Genomic DNA, 10,958 nt, shown 5'->3' on the forward strand with positions numbered 1-10,958 from the left:
GTCTGCGAGTGTGTGTGTGATAACAGAACGTGTGTGTACGTATGTATATGTGTGTGTGTGTGTGTGTGTGCATGGTTTGGTGGTTTATCTGTTAGTGTGTTTGTGTGTGTGTGTGTGTGTGTGTGTATGACGTAGTGGAAGAAATTAGTAGCAGGACTGGTTAGTGGACGCTGTAGACAGTGTAGGTAGAAGGTCAACAGGTGGTTATTTGGGTGTGTGTGTGTTCGTGTTTGTGTGGGGTTGTCGGTGTTAGGTATGTGTACGTGTGTGTGTGTATTTTGTATGTGCGCGTGTGTGTATGTGTATGTTTTAGGGTGCATAAAATATTTGAGGACAGATTTATGTTTATAAAAAACATATATAATAACAATAATTTTATCAAAAAATACTATGAGGATAAAAATAAACCTTCTTTTCTATAAAGTTATTCAATAAAGCCACCTTCAACTTCAACAACCGCTTCTATATGAGATCTAAATCATCTTCATGCTCGAACCAAGTGGTCTTGGTTCATTTTGGACATTACTCTGACTATGGCAGCTTTCAAAGAATCTTTGGTGTTATGAGCGTGTTCATTGATCTCTCTCTCTCTCAAAATAGTCCAATGGATTGAGATCTGGGGAATTAGAAGGCCAAATGTTAGGAGTTATGTAATCATGAAAATTTTCACCCATCCATTCCTGTGTTGCTAGAGCCATGTGTGATAGTGCAGAGTCTTCCTGAAACACATATGGCCTTCAATTGCATACACTGTCTATCCAGAGCTTAATTATTTCCAGGACCTCAATGTAGGCAGTAGAGTTAACTCTAAGGCCTTGTGGAAAGAAGAAAGGAGGTATCACATGTCCTTCATTGCTGACAACCCCTAAAACCATGACAGGTTCAGGAAATTTTGTATGGATAACACTTGGAACTTCAGAAAGGTCTGCACATAACCATCTGTTATTTCTTCTGTTAACTTTTTGATCTTCGTCGAAGTTGTTCTCGTTTGAGAAAAATCAAATCAAATCTTCTGCTGCTGTATTTTTCAGTTTGTTTAAGAGCCTTTTAGATCTGATGTAGTGATTTTCTTTTGCATTTTCTGACAAATTGACCTTTCCTCATCATATATGATTGGTTTGTTTACATTTCTGTAACATAGCGTTCCGAATCAAGAAACTGGCAGAATAAATACCAGACTTAAAAAAATAAATGCTGGGGCCGATTTGTTCGACTATTTCTTTCAAAGCGGTGCCCCAGCATGGCCAAAATTGAATGAGCGAAACGAACAAAAGACATGTAAAATAAAACTAAACTATTCACTTCTCTTCAAATGATGTTGGCATCTTGTTATCATCATCTGTTAGTCTGCTACAGATGATGATGATGATGATGATGATGATGGTGATGATGATGATAACACACCAGTGAAGTGGGTATAGGGATATTTTGGGGTAATGGTTTTGTGGGTCAATAATAATAATAATAATAATAATAACGATAATAATAATAATAATAATAATAATAGTAATAATGATTTCTTTTATTTGCCACCAGGGCGAAAGATAAGGGACACGATACAAAGACAGGGGTTAAGAATCCCTGCTGTAGACGTTTCATCTGCCTTTTGTTTCCATTGTACTGATTTACCAGAACAGCAGCAAAAGCCGAAGTAATTGGAACGCTGCGGCTGAACAGGTAGGTACACCGATGCAGGTGATAGCAAAGGCACACACAGCAATGGCGTCAACAGCAGCAGCAGCTGTAGTGGCGGCGGCGACGGTGGTGGTGGTGGTGGTGGTGGTCGTGGCGATGATGGTGGAGATGGTGGCAGCAGTAGGATTAGTAGTAGAAACAGCGTAACGGTAGTTGTAGCAGCAGTTGCAGTAGTAGTAGTGATGGTAATAGCAGCAGCAGCAGTAGTAGTAATAGCAACAACAACACTAGTAGTAGTAGTAGTAGTAGTAGTAACTGTAACAGTACAGAAGTAACATTGGCAGTAGCAGTAATAGCAGTACTTGCACAGCAGCAGTAACACCCAAGATCATCGGCAGCAGCAGTAGTAGTATTCGCAACAGCAGCGGCAGCAGTTATAGCAGCTCTCAACAACTGCATCAGCAGCAATAGTAGTAGTAGTAGTAGTAGTAGTAGTAGTAGTAGTAGTAGTAGTAGTAGTTGCAACAGTAAAGAAGCAGCATCAGCAGTAGTTGTAATAGCAGTACTGGCACAGCAGCAGCAGCAGTAGTAGTAGTAGTAGTAGTAATAGCAGTACTGGCACAACAGTAGTAGTAGTAATAGTAGTAGTAGTAAGTAGCAGCAGCAGTACTGGCACAACAGTAGTAAGAGTAGTAGTAGCAGCAGCTAGCAGCTCTTCACAACTGCATCAGCAGCAGTAGTAGTAGTAGTAGTAGTAGTATGGAGTAATGACAGCAGCAGCAGCGGTAGCAATCTCAACAGCAGCAGCTCTCAGCAACAGCAGCAGCAGTTATTACCAAACCTTGCCACCAGTCTCACATCTCATCCACACCGAGATGGTGTGATACAGATTCTCTTGGTTTGATCCATTTACTGACGCGTTGGAGAGGATATCTTTGGAGAACGTCCTCGTTGCTTGGCCGTAGGTCAGGTTTGATCCTGTGGACGTATATTCAAAGACATTCCACCACCCCCTATTTTTTGTTTGCTTGTTCGGGCATGGTATATCTAGGATTGCATTATTCCTTGACCACGAGTCCGCTGCCCTAACCACTGGGCCATTGCGCCTCCTGGTGATACTAAATACACTACTCAACAAAATAATAATAATAATAATAATAAATAAATAAATAAATGATTGTCACGGCCGGCACCCTTTCTCCTAATATATTTGCTCAAGCAGGACTGACTTGAGGACAGTTAAATATCAACGAGACAGATCCTTAAACATTAGAGAGAGGAAGTTGAATCACAAGACTATTGTGTAGATTGGTAGATAAACTGGTTTAGAAAGAGGACAGATGAATAATAAGATCGCACCAACAACCACACACTTGAGATTTTCTGGAACTGGAAAGTTCTGTTTCCGCTGTGCTTTATTTTATTTTATTCTATTTCATTTTCAACAGAAAAAAACTTTCTGATTCACTATTGAAAAGGTTGCAAGAAGCAACGGAAATTTTTGGAAAATAAAAATAAGAAATAAGTGGAAATTTTATCGGTGAGTGTGTTAAATTGTAAGGCACAAAAAGAAAATGGCTCTCTCTCCAGACGCAACAGTGTAGGCTTTGAGTTCAAACCTAAACTTAAGCAAGATGTCCACCAAACACAGTATCGCTGCTATAAATTTATGTATTGTGTATATAGTGAGTGCATAATGACAGTGTCACCAATTGTAGTCACCATAGAAACCTATTTATACAGTGTCATTGCTTTCTTTTATACAGTGTCACTGTTTATAGTATTACTGTCACAAACTAGATATATATATAGACAATTTCAGACTATATAGTAACACTGTACTATAACCAATTATACAGTGCCACTGCTGTCGTTTATATAGTGCCATTCTACCATTTATAGTATAGTCACTGTTTATAAAGTGCTACGTTTACCATTTATATAGAGTCACTATCATTACTTTAATGTTACTACCATCAGTTATATATGGTGTCTGTAACCAGCTTCTTTTGTGTAAATGGTGGCATAGCGTAGATTGCCAGCGCCGAGGAAAAGGCATACATTGCGCTTCCTAACCGTTAATACAACTATTTTTTTCTTTTCGAAATTGGTCGCCTAGGGCAACAGTCCCTGTGACTCCACTTGCACCACGTCACCAACTGTAATCGCAATCAATTATATAGTGTCAATTGCCACCATTTATATAGCGACGGTCACCAATTATAGTGTCATTGATACCTGTACGGTGTTCAATGCCACCAACAGTCATATAGTGTCACCTACTACCAATTATATAGAGACAGTTTCTAATTATTTAGTGCTGCTGTCACCATAACGTCTTGTCATCAATTATACAGTGATGATGTATGATTAATGACTGTACCGTGGTACAGTCACTAATTATACAGCAGCGACACTAATTCAAGTACAGAGTTATGCAATCACGAATTAAGTCAGCCACTATTTTTATAGCCCTCATTGCTACTAGCAAGAAAGAATCTCGCTATCAACGAATTATATAGTAACGATATCGGTAATTATAATGTCAGCTACCACTTATATAGCCCTCGTTGCCAACAGTTATAGATAAAGAACTTTTCTGTTAACTAATTATATAGTGACTATCACTAATTATTCAACGAGTTTCCAATTAAGCAGTGATACTGTTACAATTATACAGTAAAAACGTCGCTAATTATGAAGTGTCACAGATGGACCGCGCTCTCCCTCCCGCTCACTCTTTCTTCCAGCGCATTGAGCACATAAGCGAAACACGAAGCATCAGTTACAATACCATGTTTAAAATAAGAATTATCATTATCATTATTTTTAACATTAGCACAAGATTACAACCCTGTAGTATGCCACACGTACAAACTTTGCCGCACCAGTGACGGAGCCTCGAACTGAAAAGGATCTTGACCTTTTCAAGGTCCTAGACCTACAAGCGATTCCCCAATGTGTCCCCACACCATCTTCGCAAGACTGACAGGATTATTTTCTTTACCTAGTCCTCTAAGGTGCCAATAATTTGGATTTTCAATATGGATAACCAGAAACAAAACAGGTGGAAAAAATCCCATAAAGTTTTTGTTCTACTGGAAACACAAAGCCTCAAATTTGGGGGAAGGGATTAAGTCGATTACATCGACCCTAGTGTGTAACTGGTACTTATTTTAATGACCCTGAAAGGATGAAAGGCTAAGTCGATCTCAGCGTGCTAACGATTCTGCCAGCTCGCCGCCTTAATAATAATGATGATAAAGATGATGATAAAGATGATAATAATGATGATGATAATAATAATGGTGATGATAATGATGAGGATAATGATGATGATGATGATAATGATGATGATAATGATGGTAATAATGATGATAATGATGATGATGATGATAATGATGATGATGATGATGATGATAATGATGATGATGATGATAATGATGATGATAATGATAATGATGATGATGATGATGATAATGATGATGATAATGATGATAATGATGATGATGATGATGATGATGATAATGATGATGATGATGATAATGATGATGATAATGATGATGATGAGGATAATGATGATGATAATGATGATGATGATGATAATGATGATGATAATGATGATGATAATGAGGATAATGATGATGATAATGATGATGATAATGAGGATAATGATGATGATAATGATGATAATGAGGATAATGATGATGATAATGATGATGATAATGAGGATAATGATGATGATAATGATGGTAATAATGAGGATAATGATGATGATAATGATGGTAATAATGATGATAAAGATGATGATAATGATGATGATAATGATGATGATAATGATGGACTCTACCATCGAAGACGGCGTATGAGCGTTCAGTTTTTGCCGAACGACCTGCACAAATGATTTGTTTATAGTGATCAAATGTACGTGGCTCACTCCTGCCATCAAATCGAGGTTGTCTGAACAGGTGCACGGTGTACCACGCGCCAGGTGTGGAAGTAATCACAGAGCAACGTGAGATGAATAACAATCATAATCCTTTCTACTATAGGCACAAGGTCTGAAATTTGGGGGAGGAGATTAGTCGATTACATCGACCCCCAATACTCAACTGGTACTTATTTTATCGACCCCGGAAGGATGAAAGGCAAAGTCAACTTCGGTGGAATTTGAACTCGGAACGTTAAAAACGGACGAAATGCTGTTAAGCATTTTGCCCTCCGTGCTAACCATTCTGCCAGCTCGCCGCTTAAAATAGTAATAATCCTTTCTACAGTTGGTACAAGGCCTGAAATTTGGGAAGGGGGTCAGTCGATCACATCGACTGACCCCCAGCACTTGACTGGTACTTAATTTATCGACCCTGAAAGGTTGAAAGTCAAAGTCGACCTGAGTGAAATTTGAACTCAGAACGTAAAGACGGACGAAATACCACTAAGCATTTTCCTCGGCGTGCTAACGATTCTGTCAGCTCGCTGCTTTAGATAATAATAATAATAATAATAATAATTCAGAGTCCTGGGTGCCATTACTCCAGCCTTGGCTTCCATATTCCCATGACCTGTGGTTACCCCATGGTTAAGAATACCCTGCTTAAGGTTGTTCCTTGATCTGCTAGAAATGGCAGCCAAATCTCTTCGAAACCACTCTACTGCAAATCCCCAAACACACGCAAATAAAGAAAAAGGGATGCAGGCATCAGATAGTATTGTTTAGTATGCCTTTGATATGTAGAATGGTCTTTTACACGGGTGAGGGCTAGATGAGCATAAAAGATTCAACAACGCACCAACAACTTCACAGTCCTAGAAGGATGAGACTTGGACTCACAATACAGAGAGTTAGAGAGAGAGAGAGAGAGAGAGAGAGAGAGAGAGAGAGAGAGAGAGAGAGAGAGAGAGAGAGAAATAGAGATAGAGAGAGAGAGAGAGAAAGTAAATTCTGCAAAACATTTAATTTTGCTCTGCCCCACTTTTTTTTTTCTGCAGTTATCCCACGAATATAACAATAGGCATCAGCAGCTGTAGCAGCAGCAGCAGCAGTTGTAACCGTGATGGTGTTTTCTAAGGCACAAGGTGAAAGGGTCAGCAGCATAGTCGATTGTATCGACCTCCAATACTCTAGTGGTAATTATTTTATTGATCCAGAAGAGATTATAAGCAAAGTCGAGCTATCGCTATAAACGCGATTTCTTAATTATTAGGATTAAGGTCTTCTTCTACTCTGTGGTGCGCAGCATCACTGCCGCCACAGCCACTGCAACTACCATCACCATCGCCATGACCTTCTGGTGCCTCAAATTTGACTTGCCGTCAATCAAATATATCTCCATATATGATTTAGTATTTATTTAATCGGTCCCAGAGAGATAAAGGCCAAATAATAATTTAGATAAAACTTCATCCCAGATATAACTCAAAAACTACAGGTACCTGCAAATCCTGCAATTTATCCCGAGGAGGTTTTCAAATATTATTTTCTAATTTAGGCACAAGGCTAGCGTTTTTGAGGGATTTAATCAACTCCAATTATTAACTGGTGTTTATTTTATCAACCCAGAAAGGATGAAAGTGAAAGCTGACCTCCGCACGATTTGAAATCAGAACGTAAAAGAGCCAGAAGAAATACTGCAAGACATTTTGTCCGAAATTCCATCGATTCTGCCAGCTCACCACCCTCAGGTTCTGAAATATTCCTTTCTACTATAGGCACAAGGCCTGAAATTCTGGTGGATGAGTTTAGTCGATTACATCGGTCCCAGTGCTCAACTGGTACTTACTTCATCGACCCCGAAAGGATGAAAGGCAAAGTCGGCCTTGGCGGAATTTGAACTCAGAAAGTAAAGAACGAAATGTCGCTAAGCATTATGCCCGGCGTGCTAATGATTCTGCCAGCTCGCCGCCTTCAGGTTCTTAAATATTGATTTCCCATTTTAGTACAAGGCCAGCAATTTCGTGGGGTGGCGGTAAGCCGGTTACATCGACCCCAGTGCTCAACTGGTACTTCTTTTATCGACTCCGAAAGGTCGAAAGGCTAAATCGATCTCGGCGGAATTTGAACGCAGAACACAACGACGAACGAAATAAAGCTAAACATTTTGTCCAGTGTGCTAAAGATTCTGCTAGCTCACCGCCTTCAGCTTCATAAATATTAAAATCAATGAATGCTAGATAACAATTTTATTTGCTTTGGGAGGTGTCGTTCAAACCTGTCTAACGCAAACCACTGGCAATGGATTGCCTACTCTTCTAACTGCAACAAGAAACGATAACAACAATTGTTTTTTTTTAATTTGCCACAAGGACGACAGAAGAGGGGACATTTCAAGGACAAATTAAAAAAAATGTGGGGGGCTTATGCAGAACTGGGTATGAAGAAAGAAGCATGAGAAAGCATTATCATTAAAGATTTCTGATAAAAGCATGCAATGCTTAAAATGTCTGTTGATTTATTTTATCAAGCCTTGAGGGATAAAAGGCAAAGACGACCTTGAATGCGTAACTTAATACTGGGAGGTATTTTGTTTGATTAATGATTAACGATGTCTTTTTATGACTAAACACATATATTGTATGTTTCCAAGGAAAACTGGCAGTGAGATATTCGTACCTTTCCCAAAGACACTGAAAGTGAAATGGCTTCACAAAGGAGTTGGAACAACTTTTAAATGACAAGAAACCGAAACCTTTCCCACCACCAACAATATTTTCGCCGAAAACATCGTATTATTCTTTTATGCACGCGTTTGTGTAGGGGCGCCTTATGAAGTTGCTCGAGAGTTTCTGAAAATAGTAGTCAAGAACCACATCAGAGCAGATCCCACTGTCTTAAATGATACATTTGATAATAGTATAGCCTCTGGTCATTGTTGGAACGATTTTTGACCACAGATCTGCTCGATCAGAGCTGACTCGGAGCCAAACTATAATTTAGTATACAGGCTGATGACCAGCTTGCACACGACAAGAACAATTTTACATTCCGTGAACACACACACACACACACACGCACACGCACACACGACGGTGGTGTTTCAAATTATTGACAGCAAGCAATAGCGTGCGTGCAACTATCTACAATACTGGGCTGAAGTTAGCTGAGAAACTAAGAAATTACTCTGACTAATCTATTGATTTCAAGTCACTGTACTGCAATGTCTATAATGCCAATTGCGAATTGGTACAAGTGGTCCTGGCATATATTATACACTTTTATAAAGTCATTGACTGATTACCTAGGGCTACAGACGTAGAAGAGTTTTCTCAAAATAGTAATACTTAATGTCTCATAAAGTGTTGCAACATCGTATTATTCTTTTACTTGTTTCAGTCATTTGACTGCGGCCATGCTGGAGTACCGCTTCTAGTCGAGCAAATCGACCCCAGGACTTATTTTTCGTAAGCCTAGTACTTATTCTATCGATGTCTTTTGCCGAAGCGCTATGTTACGGGGACGTAAACACACCTGCATCGGTTGTTAAGCGATGTTGGGGGACAATCACACATACACACACACAATATATATATATATATATATATATATATATATATATGTGTGTGTGTATGTATATATACGACGGGCTACTTTCAGTTTCCGTCTACCAAATCCATTCACAAGGCTTTGGTCGGCACGAGGCTATAGTAGAAGACACTTGCCCAAGGTGTCACGCAGTGGGACTGAACCCGAAACCATGTGGTGGGTGTAAGCAAGCTACTTACCACACAGCCACTCCTACGCCTCCACACAGTCACTCATTTATTTGTTTTTTTTATTTTTTCAACCTTTACTGGTTTCAGTCATTGGATAGCAGCCAGTTTTTGGCGTATCCCTAACCACCAGGTGTGCGTATTCTTTACCTTCGCCGAGATACGCAAGTGTTTCTCTTTATTGTTAAGGGTTGTGTGTTGGCTAGTTGTTTATCATGGTTCTTTATTATAGTTTCCAGTCGGTTTTTATTGTTAGATAACACTTTCTTACATATGCTATCGAACGAAATATCTTTCATCTTTTCTGTAAGGATTGCTACAATAACTTTCATCATTCCTGAATCGATAAAATGAAATATCAGTCAAGTACTGAGGTAGGTTTAACACTTTCATAGTGCTTCATAAATGAATATGGGGTTATGTATAATACAAAGAAGAACTTGCGATATTTACGTGCAGCTACAATTCTGTGACTCCGCGTTTATATTCCTTCAAATTTTGCTAAGCTTTTCATCTATTCGGAGGTCGATAAAATAAGCACCAGCGATATCCGTGGGTTGATTTATTTGGCTATACAGTCTTTACTCACAAATTGCACAACGGTTAGAACAGAAATAACCATTCTATCTAATTTTGAAGATATCGACTCTAGAACTTTACTGGTACTTATGTTACTGGCCCTGAAAGGTTTAAATGCAGAGTCGACCTCGGCGAAAGAGACGGAGGAAAGGTTGCTAAGTGTTCGGCGCAGCAACGATTCTTGATTTTTTTTATTGGCCACTAGAGGCCAACATAGAGGGGCCAACACAATTTGATTTTGGGGTCAGATACAAACAAATGGTATAGCATTAAGGTGATATTAAAAATTCAATACAAAATATAAATACGAATGATAAATACAACAAAAGATAAAACAGATGGAGTGATGGTTAAGCTCCTGAACCCACGAGCCCCAATCCATAACTGATACTGGTGGTAGACCTTAATTCCCGACACCAAATAATTCTTTCCACTATATGCACAAGACATGAAATTTTATGGGGTATGGCCAGTCGATTACGTCGACCCAGTGCTTAAACTGGTATCTATTTTATCACCCCTAAAAAGATGAAAAACTAAGTCGATCTCGGCAGCTGAATTTGAACTCAGAACGTAAAGAGATGAAGACATACCACTAAGCATTTGTCGGCAGAGGTAAAGAATTCGCACACCACCCGATTTCGGCGTAAACCCTAACCACCAAAAACGGGTGGTGTGCGTATTCTTTACCTTCGCCCATTCTGTCATACGTGTTCGCCGCCCTTAACCCACGAAAACATTTAAAGATTTTAATTTTTGACACAAGGCCAGCAAAGTCTTTGACGAGAGAGGGAGTCAATCACATAGACCCAATGCTTGACTGGTAGTTATTTTATCGATTTCGAAAGGATGAAAGATAGAGTCGACTTCGGCGACATTTGAATTCTGAACTCCCAAGAAATAAAAAAATTAAAAAAATTCAAAGACAATGATAATAGTTTTCTAGCGTATGCTCATACGAGTAGATCCCAGAATTTCACTGGAACTATTCAAAAAGAAAAAAAAAAAAAAAAAATCCACCTCATTGGAAGGCAGAA

The 10,958-nt window shown here is 39.1% G+C and overlaps 1 protein-coding gene across 1 annotated transcript in view; it reads right to left on the reverse strand.

Annotated features, from left to right (window-relative positions):
• The window catches only part of LOC106883556 (allantoicase), a 51,449-nt gene that overhangs the window by 40,047 nt on the left and 444 nt on the right, over nucleotides 1-10,958 (reverse strand). The gene's annotated exons all lie outside the window — the stretch shown is intronic.

The sequence above is a fragment of the Octopus bimaculoides genome, chromosome 14 (assembly GCF_001194135.2).
Source record: "Octopus bimaculoides isolate UCB-OBI-ISO-001 chromosome 14, ASM119413v2, whole genome shotgun sequence".
Lineage (NCBI taxonomy): Eukaryota > Metazoa > Mollusca > Cephalopoda > Octopoda > Octopodidae > Octopus > Octopus bimaculoides.